The sequence below is a fragment of the Electrophorus electricus genome, chromosome 2 (assembly GCF_013358815.1).
Source record: "Electrophorus electricus isolate fEleEle1 chromosome 2, fEleEle1.pri, whole genome shotgun sequence".
Classification (NCBI taxonomy): Eukaryota; Metazoa; Chordata; class Actinopteri; order Gymnotiformes; family Gymnotidae; genus Electrophorus; species Electrophorus electricus.
The window spans coordinates 22,799,984-22,812,327 of NC_049536.1; positions in this window are offsets into that span (position 1 = coordinate 22,799,984).

Below are 12,344 nucleotides of genomic sequence, written 5' to 3' on the forward strand. Positions count from 1 at the left end.
CCATGGAAAACACGGAGAGCAATACACACTTCACGAGCGCCATTTTTAGACAGGACTATTTTTAGGCGTGAGATTCTGCAGTGTTGCTATATTGTACCGGCAACCGAGGGCCTTTGGGCCAGCAGGTCTCTAAGAGAGCCAAATCCATCAATTATGACAGGCAGCCTAAGAAATAAATATTCATAAAATTAATAAAATTATGAATGTATTTTAGTGTCTGTAGGAGAGACATAGACATGATCCCTATGACTTTGCTAATGATACAATGTCTTCTTGTCTCAAAGTAACCCCAAAAAGGTTTGACATGGTAGAAAATATAACACTGTATGTTAGCGAGGCCACTCTCTTATTTGATCGATTAAATCAAGCTCTACAGACATATAAAAATATTACTGTAATATAATAATATTATTGTAATATTACTCCACAGCTAAAATTTGCTGGTACCTTCACACAGGCTAATCATTTTACATGAGTGGTGCTATTAAAGTATATGAAATAAGGATTTGATCACAAGCTACTACATATGGCTCAGCAAATCGGTGTGAGTGCTCCCGTTATATATGGAGCTACCATAAAGTGCAGTATGAAAAGAAAATGAAGCGTGTTGATGCAGCGGCTCAAGCCCAATAACTTTATTCTTATCTTGACTAATAATGTTGTACCTACAAAATAAATAAAATCAATTTTGTTTATGGAACAGGTCCAAGAGCATAAAAGGATTTCCCTGTCTGACTCCCTGCTTGAGATGCCCCACTCCCTGTATCATACCCCCGAATGTGAATGACCCATCGGGATATATGTTCCTAAGGCCTGTGACATATTCCCATGCGGATCGATGCTAAGGGCATCAGAACGCTATGGAATCTAGCTTCACGGACTGCCTGCCAGTCTGCATGACGGATCAATACTGCGCTTCCTCTTGGAGGAGGCTCAGCAGTCGAAGATGATGTCCACGAGGAAGTGCAGACGCCTGGCAGCTGTTTTCTGTTCCATACCTGCTGTCAGTACGGCTTCTCACTTGGACAAAAATTTTAAAAAAAGGAAAGAAAAATAAATATCTGCTAGAGTGCGTAGTGATGAATGACAGAATCTTGAATTACCCATAACCCAAAATGAAAATGGAAAATATTGCAATAAACTGAACCAAAATAGAGCCAGAATAGAACATGGTGTAATATACTTTCAATATATTACATTTTTGTGTGGTGTATGTACATTACTCTAGATACAGATTAAGTCTGATTTTTGAGTTACATTACACGGTTTTATATGGACATTAAGCCTGGAGCAAAGTCTAATCCATCTCTGTTTGAGTCTGCAATACTACTGCATATTAAATAATATGGAAAAGATTAGATGTAGTGAGGAAGTGAAAGTGGAGAACATTGTTTGGTCATGCTATTATTTAATCTGCGTGAGCTCATTGAGAAACTTACTGGCCTAATGACGTGGCTGTCAAGAACGATACATCACAAGGGTGACCACGTCTGCACTGGTGCAGACACAAAAGAGAACGTGTGTGATGTAAGATCTTTATTTTAGCAGCAGCTCTGCATGTGGATCCTGAGGAGGAGATGATCCTTGCCCATGGCCATAAAACATCACCAACATAAATAAAGGGAGGGAAAACAAGTCCAAAAATAAATTATCCTTGGGGCTGGCACAGGAGGACCCGGGAGTGGAGAAAATGAACCCCGGTGAGTGCCCGTGTCAGAATTTTTACCTCTCTGGGTCATTTGAAAAATCTGCATGTGTTTTTTTCTAACGGTTGCACTTTAGTGGAGGGTGCTAGAGGTTCTGTTTCTTTTTCTGCAGTGCCTTTGCAGAGTTTAACTCATGGTCATTATTTGGTGTTTAAGGGATGTCTGAAAACAGCACCAACCAAACAAGATTTGAGAGCCACTGTTCACTCAGGTCTCTTTCATGACTGAATGTTTTTTCCCCTCTGGACGGTCCTGAAATCTCTCTCCATCTTTCCCCCTGTCATTCTCTCCATCCTAATCTCTTGGCCCAGAACGTGAGACAAAAAGGGAGAGAGTTGCCAAGATTAAGTATCAAATGAATGAGTGAGAGGGTGACAGAGCGAGAGTATGTGCACATGGCAGGAAGAAACAGAGAGTGTGTGTGTGGGGAAGAGAGAGGAGTGAATCAGAGGTGTGGCTTGCCCTGCCGCTGTCCATGGTGCTGACAGTATCCGGTCTGTAGTCCAGTTGCACCGAGGACATGCTTTAGCTCTGAGGGCAGTAACTGTACCCCTTCAAAGAGTGCAACAGCCGCAATCTCCAACCCACTTCTTCCTCAGGGAACTCTTCACACTGCCTCCTGTGTGGTTTGTCTTTTGTGTGAACTCAGTACTCAGTTACGTTTTATGGAATTTGGCTGACACTTTTATCCAAAGTGACTTACAATTACAACTGAATACGATTTGAGTAATTGTGGGTTAAGTGTCTTGCTTAGGGGCCCAACACTGACAGCTTGGCAGTGGTGGGACTTGAATTGGCAACCTTCTGATTACTAGTCCACTACCTGAACCACTGAGACATCACTGCCCAAGTACTACACTGTAGCTCTCCTCTGGTCTCCTCCCCAGAGAGGATCCTGTGCTGCATGGCTATGTCAGCTCTGCAGGTGAACAGAACAGAGAGAGGCTCCCTCGCAAAGGCAGAGCAGAGCGAAGAGGAAAAAAAAATCCAGCCATCTCTTTTATCTTCCACCCACTTCGAGAAAGGGTGTAGGACAGACAGTGGAAGCAGGACCAGGAACAGGCCCAAGAGCAGCAGCAGAGGTGCAATCCAGGCTATGCAGCCCTGCCTAGTCTGTGCCCGGCTGGTCACCTCCCTGCCTCTGCCTGCTGGTTCAGGTGATGATTCCGCATCCTGCTCTGGGATGCTCACAGGCCAAGCCACTGGGCCCATCATTTTCCCCCTCATTACCTGGCCCTCTGCCTCAGAATTTACAGAAAGTCAATTAAGCTATTCTGACCGGAGTTCACTACGGCTATAAATCATCCCCGTATTACTAATCAGCACCGGCCACGGTATCGAGGATTTGGAGGACCCCGGTGAAGTCAGAGGTGCGAGTGCCGCTGTAATTTATGGAGCTCCCATAAACGAGCAGTACGAAAGGAAAATGAAATATGTTGATGCATTGGAAGTGCGCAGTGTCTATCTGTACTCGGCATTCCCTCAGGCCTGGGAGCCTTGTAATATTTACATGCCTGCCTACACTGATGAATTAAGACCTCTGTTACTCAATTAAATGTGCTTTGCTGTTCGATGCTGTCACTAAATGGCCGTCTTAGTGATTCATGAAAAGATGTCTGATCTGGGCCAGATCTCTCTCTGCCCAGTGGCGTAGGAAACCCCTATGGATGGTCCCTACCCCTTGGCCAGCACAGGGCTGGTGCTTTTCCTCTGCTTGAGCCAAATGTTGTATGGAACACGAAAGGCTTACGCTGTATAGGGGGGAGAAGAACAGCAGGGGTGATGGGAGAGACACGGGAGCACAGGGAAATGGCAGGCGCTTCCTTCATTTTCCATCTGACTGGGGCTTAAGGCGCATTGCTTAAGCTGTATGTTCGCCGCACAGGGTTGGTCAGGATCAGCCGGTGTGTGACACATCCATCAGTCTGTGGCAAAGGTGGGTCTCTTTCTTTCCATCTTTATTTTGGATATATCAGCACTTTCATCTTTGCCCGTACCGTACAGACACGCAAAATGAATCTGGGAAGTAGCTTTTATCTCTGCGATTGGGCAGCGACAATCTTTGTGTGTGAGTGCATGTGTGTGTGCACACATTTACATTTATGGCATTTAGCTGACACTTTTATCCAAGGCAACTTACAACTATGACTGCATACAACTTGAGTAATTGAGGGTTAAGGGTCTTGCTCAGGGGCCCAACAGCAACTTGGCATTGGTGAGGCTTGAACCAGCAATCTTCCAATTACAAATCAAGTACCTCAACCACTGAGTGCGTGTGCGTGTACGTGTGAAGGAGTGTGTGCTTTCAGTGGCACTGTCTCTGCATTGTACTTAATTCCTGCATCCTTCTCACCATCAGTTACCGTGACCTATTTATATGCCAAGAAGTCTCATATGTTACTTCAGTGAGCAGGGGGTATGACATCAGCATGTCTTTGCATTCGAAGATATTGTGACTTATAGAGCAGACTGAGGCCTAGCTAACACTCTGGGGTAATGGCAGGATGTTCAGGGAACAGATCTCTTTTAGTGTCAGATGTCTGGGCTTCAGACCCTTCAGTAATACCTCTCTGACCTGTCCTGCGCTTTAGGTACATTTTTTAAGCACAGAACCACAGACTAATAAAGTCCATCTCTTGGCGTGCACAATTCATCAGCCAAGCTCTACCCCATTCATCACTGGTCAGTTTCTGACCTTAGGGCTAATGCTGACTGTACCATTTGGGTGGTGAACGCAACATTAACACTGATATAGTACTGTAGAGGCATGGTCCAAATTTGTGGCACAAATTTATCAGGCACAGGATTTGCGTATTTATAATGTCACTGCTGGGTTGTGACAGATGGACTACTACAGACTCTAACTAGTTCCACTCTAGTAAAGTAACGTTTCTAATAAAGTGGAAGGTGAGTTTATTAATCCAGTAAAAAATTAGTAAAAAGAGAGGTTAGGGAAAGAAATCTGATAATACACAAGTTTCTTAGGAAACAGAACATATCGAATGGTTGTCCTCCATTTTCTCTGCAAACAAAACATGCTGGCTACATGTATGGCAGATCCAAAATGATTAACTATCAGTACACCTGAGGTTATTTTATAGCTTTGAATTAAATGTATTTCGTTGCCTGTTTTGGGAATTTATTCTAGTCCAGAAACCAGAATCTTATCTAGTGGAGAACTTCAGAAATTTCTCCCCTTGAGGTTTCATTTTGGCTGCTAATCTGCATGCATTTCCAAAATTGTCGCAGACTTCTGGTGCTGAAGTTACCCAGCCCAAGTGAAAGGAGCATGCTGGAATTACACCTCGAGGTGCCATTGTTTTTATAAATCTGCCCTAATTAGTTATGGAGAGCGTTCTCCAGGCTGCCCTTTTCAGTGGGTTTGGAGATAAGACCCAGGCTTGGTGAGTCTTCTCTGTGCTTCTTAAGCAGAAGCCTTTGGGAGAGACAGGGTGCTGGAGGGAGGATTGGGAAATCATCACCACTTCTGAGCAGACAAGTCATTTTTGCCTGGAAACAGAGTGCTTCATTTGACTGCAAGGCTATTGAGTGACTGAGGTTTAATTAAATAAATCCCTCAGAAGGGTCATGGGATATCAGTGCCGTAGCGCTCCGTGTGTAATCATTCACAGACAACTGAAGGAAGGGAAACAAATCGAATGCAAACTTTTCCTCAACCTTGGAAAGGCTTTTTTTTTTTTTTTTTTTTTTTTTTAAGAATATTCATATCAATGGTGTGTTTGTGTTTCTCATTTTGAGGAGCTAGACAGTTGAAAGCTAAAATGAGACTGCTGTATCACACAACAGCCTCCCCTGATGTTTGTAGCTTCAGGCTTTTTTTTTTTAAGTGGGCAACATATGGCTTCGTTATTGTACTTCAATTCAGCAGTACAATGCATGGTAAGCAAACAGACTATTATTGGAACACACACTCTCTCACAGTGGCAAAACAATGCTAATAATGTCATTTTCTGTATTACAATTCTAGACTTTATGACTGTGTTTTTCCAGAAAAAAAGCACTAATCATTTATACAAGGAGCACATTAAACTTTCAAGATTTAATCAGTTTTGTTAAATCATCATTACATTTTCTAATGATTATTTGGATTTAGTATATTACTCATCAAATATTATTCATTGTTCATTCATTTGGTATAAATATTATTCAACCCTCTTAAAAGTCATTAGATTCATCTGGATTACAAATAACAAAATAGTAAAATTCTGTCATGTTTGATTAAAAAAATATTAAAAATTATATTGCTTCTATGTTAAAAATATTCTAAGACCAGAACTGCTAACTGAAAATGTTGTTTGCATAAGCATCTAAGCCCTGTGCCCCAAATGAAAGATATTACCTGACAAACACCTAGTTGGCTTACAATCGGGCTCTATGTTTGATTCATTAAAAAGTTGACCTCTTCTGGATAAAAGTCTCCTTTAGTTCAAATACTTAGTTGTCAGACTGTGAATTTGAAGGAATTGTGTGAAAATGAAGATCTAAGAGCTTTCTAAAGAGGTTAGAGATAAAGGAAGAGACATGCACAAGAAAAGACCAGAAAAAAATGAGGCAATCTCAGTGAACACTGCTGGATCAATGGTGAGGTAACAGAAGATGCACGATGCCATCCAGGCCCTGTCTAGACAAGGCCGTCCCTCAAATCTCAGCGTCAGAGCAAGAAGGCGACCTGTGAGGGAAGTCAGGAAGAGCCCAACGGCGACTTCAAAGAAGTTCCGGAGTTCAGCATCTGAGACTGGAGTGAAGGAGGACCAGTCAACACACATCAAAAGCTCTATACACAACTAGCCTGTTTGTGAGAGTGGCCAGATAGAGACTATTACCGAGGGCTATTCTGAAGAGGTCGAATACTTAGGCAGACCACAATTTTTCAGTTATCATCTGGTTTTTGTCTTTAAATTTAAACTTTAAAAAATTGACTTTGAAAATTTACACTAAGAGCATGCTGGTGTTCAAATGACATAATTGCTGGATCAATCTGTGTAAGTGTGATTTGTAATCCAGACAAATCTCATGAATTTGAAGGGAGTTGAATACTTCCATTGAAAAAGAGGCAGAACTATGACACCATTTGAGTGATCATATTAGATTTATCAGCCTCAGCCTAGAGTAGTTTATAAGCAGAGATATTCTTAATGGTGGTGAATGGGTAAAATGGTGTGCATTTCTGACCAGTTGGGTCCCAGTAAAATCTCGTTAATCTCTATTGGTGTGAGTGTCAGGGGGTGAGCAGGAGAGTAAATTGCTCCTCCTTCTTGCTGGTGAGTTTCATTTAGCCGCCTGATATAAGTTATTATCTCCTCATCAGGGGGAAAGGGAGACCTGAATCAGACGATGTTTACCTCCTAGACCACGTGGCACAACCCATAGGGGAGCCATTCATCATGTGTGTGCCATGTTCCTCCACAGAAGGATTCCAGTTGGTTGAATCTTTCAGCAGATAGAGTCCCGAACAAGGGTCTCGGATGGTGACTGGCAGCACTGTGGAAGGGGACATGCTAAGACAAGACACACCTTTCCTTTCAGGAGAGTCTGTTTTTGGTGGCAGAGTTATGAATTTTAGGTAGGTTGCTCTGAAATGGTAAGATAATGTATGCCATCAGCTGTGTTTTGTTTTTTATTACTGGAACTAATCTAGACAAGCCACGGTAGTTCTACCATAGAGAAAAAATAGCTCTCCTACCGAACTACATCAAGCTCTTTCAGGATTTATATTATATTATTATTGATAACAGTAGCTAACATTTATGGAAATGAGGAATAGGAAATGCCCTTGACAATAGGGAGAATGCCCTGGACTCATCACTTTCAGCCATTGCAATCATTATGCCACACTCAGGGACCTGGGATCAGTCTTTAAGCCCTGCAGGGTTAACGAGCGCAGGGTTAATCCATGCTGTACACTCCCGAGGGCTTTTTTGGGCTCAGAGGACCAGTCGACATGCTTTCTCTGAAGTGCCGATCCAGCCCAGCATTGACCACAAAGGGCAATAAAGAGAGGGAATCAGTTAGAGGAGGAAGGAAAAACACATTGTCTTAAAACAGCGGTTGCTTCTAAATGGTGCTGTGCCAGGCCAGAGGCCTAATGCTTTCTAAAGATGCCTGGCGAGCTTTGTGGTGGGCTAATGTGACAGACGCAAGATCTTCATGTCAGGTAAGGGAGCAATGCAGGCCTCTCATACTTACACTCAAATCTTGTCCACACGTTTAAAAAAACAAACAAACCCATCTCTGTTCACATGAAATGCAACAGATTTGCTGTTTAGCACTGTCAAGAGCCTATTAGCCAAACAGAACCTTTAAAACATGTCAAGGAAGGAGTGGATTGATAATAAAGTTGTTCCTCTGTATTGCACTGTAAAGTAACTGTACATTTATATGCAAGCATGTAACGAGTCCTGTTAGCAATGCTAAAATCAGCACTATTTTGGCCATGTCCACTACTGCACACAATGATGTCAAACAACAACACTATCCTCAGTTTCCCCTAACTACACAACTACACTATTCTCAGTTTTTCCTGTCTACACAACAACACAAGGTTAGTTTTCACTGACCGCAAACACAGTTTGCATATGGACGAAGCACCAAAACACACAGAAGATGTTTTTAAAAATACTCTTGTATGTGTGGACAAGTCCTCCGTATAGAGGTGGGTTTGGGGGCTGGCTTTTGGGGTGGGGCTTGGAGGGGCGGGCTTGGAGGGGCGGGCTTTGCCCTTGGCCTTGCCCTTCATGTGCTTTCATCATGAACCAGTGTTCTCTGGCCTGAGCAGTACATGCACTTAGTCTCCACTGAGACATGTGAGTGACATCTAAGCTCTCTGAGAGCTATGAAGGGGTTAACAGTAGCAGGACCCTCTGAGGCTACTGAAACATAGTCAAGGAACCAAGATTTGGATTCCTGGTAATGTCATGAGCATGTATCTCTTTGTTTTATTACTGGGCAGGAAAGATGTTACTTCTTTCATGAGCTGGTAGGTTACTTTGCATGTTTGAGTTATTGTCACTTCAATGATAGCATTATCACTCAGTAAGAAATTCCCAGAATTAAATATCATAGTGTTTTCCACCACTCAGTTAAAATGATGAAACCCTTATATATTGTTATTTCCAACAATGTACAATATCTGTTATTTTCTTTGCATGATTGTGACCCTATTCATTTATGTTTTTCATCTATAGCTCCTTTCTTGCACTGAAACATTTTGCTACAGTTAAAATGTTATATGTATCACATATAAATGTCTTTTTTCATATGAAGTATCGTGTGTGATTTTAGTATGAGACGCATGTCTAGTTGTGACTTAATGACAGAGGAACAAGTCGTGAGGTCAGTAGTCAGGGGACTTTTAATGAAACATGAAAGTAGCTCCTCAGTGAAGTGAAACGTTTGCCTTGGAACAGGCATTAGTGTTGGTGTAGACTAACGCAAAGCCTCAGACAGAGGGGTCCTGGGAATAAAATAGGTCATAGGTGAGTGCAGACATACGTGTGTGACTGGGACCAGGGAAGTGATCAGGAGCTGTGATTGGTGGAGGGGTGTGTGTGTGTGAGTGTGTGTGTGTGTGTGTGTGTGTGTGTGTGTGTGTGTGTGTGTGTGTGTGTGTGTGTGTGTGTGTGTGTGCACTTGGCTGGGTGCCAACCAGGACATGACACTAATACCAAATATATATTTTTTTATGTGTTGTATATGCCATATATGATTCTTAGAGAGTTTTTATAAATGTTTTTAATATGGATAGACAACAGGCATCATTCTGTCTTTCTCTCTCACTCTCAGAATGAGAGAGTGGGAGAGAAAGATGGAGATAAAAGAAAGAAAATCAGCTTAAGCCTGGAAATAAAATCAGGAAGAAGGGAACATTTCTCTCATTACTGTGAACAGGCATGTCTGTTTAGGCATCAGTTTCAACCTGGAGTTTTTATCTGAGACTACTGCAAGGCATGCTGGATCATCTGAGAAAATTACATCTTTGTTAAGATTTTAAAGACTATCATTATCTAATTTTATCCTGTTTAAAGCAGCTAAAGGGTCAGGTAACATTTTCAAAAAAATGTATGCATTACCAAAAGAGCAGAGTACATTTTTTCATGTGCTGCCTCTTTGTGGGTTGACTGACAGCTGCAGGACAAGGCCGTGTAAATCCTGGAATCCTCCACTCACTTCAACCATTTCAGTGGCTCATTTCTCCGTATGCTTAAGGCAATCTTAGAAACATTTTCTAGCTAGCAAAAAATGTACTTTTTAAATTTTTTTTTGCTTCTGTTCAATTTTCACCGTTGTTGGCTGAAGCTATACGAGCCAATCCAGATTCCTGGGATGTACAGTGATGTGGCAATGCTCACTGTATGCGGGATGCGTGGCTACATATCCCGCATACAGCGCAGCGGGTGCTGTGTCCCTGCGTGCTGCCCGTTTATTGAAACAGGTAACGAAAAGCAGCCTAAAACTCAGAGGGAAATAAAAATTCCTCTTCCTTCTCCGAGACGGTGGTGAGCGGGGGACAGAAACTGAGATGCCAAGACGTCTTTGTACGGAATTACAATTAGATTCACACAAACACACCAGAGCTGCATTGGCGCTGGCTTGGTCCACATGAGAAAAGTACGGGAGAAACAGAGCCAGTGCAATCGCAAATGTGAATTACTTTCATCACTCACAAACAGGCAGGGAGCTTTGTAATCATGTTACGGGTTTTTACTTTGAAACTGAGCAGTCTACTGCACGTTATGCGAGGAAACAAGGAAAAGGGTAATGGGAGCTGTTACCTCATTCTGTATGGGCCATATACCCAAGATGTGTACGTGTTCTGCCCAAATATTTCACATCTCTGCACCAAACCAACACTTTGATGCAGCATTCAGCGTGTTTATTTAGAAGGAAAAAAACAGCATCTTGCTCTCTTATAGTACTCAGGAAATAACAGACAGATCTGGTCTCTGCAGTGCAGAGTAAACAGGCTCATTTAGTATATAGCCTATTTTATGTCAGTGGACATTAAATATAACCTCATTTTCTTCCCAGCATTTGTATTCACCAGTGAAGCTATTTCCCTCAGGTGGGGCTCATTGGAAATCAATGGGAAGAAGGCATCAGGTCGTATTAATCGTTTCAGAAATCAGGTTTGGTGTTGACATCTTTTTTGGGTGTTTTTTTTATTTATTTTACCGTGATAATCAGCCCTAACCGAGGGCCCAGATTAGAGGAAGCAGATTACTGTTTTGGTTCTGTCTTTTTCCTGAACTCCCTCCCTCGCGCCCTCTCGCTTTTTTCTTCAAAAGCAGTGAAAATAGAGTGCACTCAGGGAGCTCATGAGGGTGGGAGGCAGCTGGCTTGGAGGTGGGTGTGTGTGTATGTGTGTAGGTTTGTGTGTGTGTCAGTGTGTGTGTGCATCCTATATTTAGGCTCCAGTGTGCATGTTCCCTGTCCAGATAGCTGTTTGTGTATTCAGAGCTTTCAAAGCAAGTGCAGGAAAAGTAAAATTGAAGTCCCAACAAGGGATAAATCTATTACATCAATCTTCCTATTCACGGCACCTTTAGATTGGGTTTCTAGGCTCAAATCTTGGTCATGGTCTAAATGCAAACTTGGGTTAAACTATGGTGTCACTGGAAACTAAAAATCCATTTTGGTTCAAGACCAGGTTTAATCTGTGCCCACAAGTGTGTAAATGTAAGTGTGTGTGTGTGTGTGTGTGTGTGTGTGTATGTGTGTGTGTGTGTGGTTGTGTAGAGAGCTAAATCTCCAGTGAGGTTAACTCTCACACTTATATCCAGGACACATCAAATCATGTTTGTGCAAATGAATGAAATGGGATCTGTAATGGAAGTGGTGGAGGGTTGAGGTTTATGCGTGATGATGGCCCATAAGGGAGGCACCCAGCCTGGAGGTAAAGAGGATGGGTGGGGGATGTCATCACAATGCCATTACCATGATGATGACAGTGACTTCTAAACAGAGATATACAGTAACATGTCTGAATAGGACCAACCACCATACAGAATTCCTTTCAAACTGAACTGTAGAAGCTCCTCACTGCACCACAGACATTATGTATAATTAAAGAATGTGCCCCTGTGCTGTTAACCTACTACTTGTGTGTTCCAGATTAATTTTCTTAAGAGAAAAGACATCACTTTTTTTAATGTGAAAAATTACACAGCCTAATCTACTGCACATGCTGATTTACCAAAAATACTTAACACTGGAAAAAGAATTTTGTAGTTGAGGTGTGTCATTCACTGCTGGAACCAATGAAACAGGTTAACATTTGAAAAAGCTGTAGCTGAAGTGATCCTGCAGCAAGTGACCTGCTGCACCAAGACTGATTAGAAAACAGGTGGTCTGCACATAGATTTCAAAGACACTTGGCAGGAGACCACCTGCTACAAAACCACCTTAACACTTGGATTCCAAATTTGAATCAGAACTTTCAGACAAGTGTAGCTGAATTGATGCATTATGCTGTTTGTTTTTCTAACAACAGCAGTATGTTTCAGTATTATTTTAGATTGTATTGCAATTGAGAGTATTTTTAAAACCCTTAGCAGTTAAAACAGAAACAGAGATATAAATAAAGGTAAGAATATTACTAGTGTGCATTGCATCCTGTAG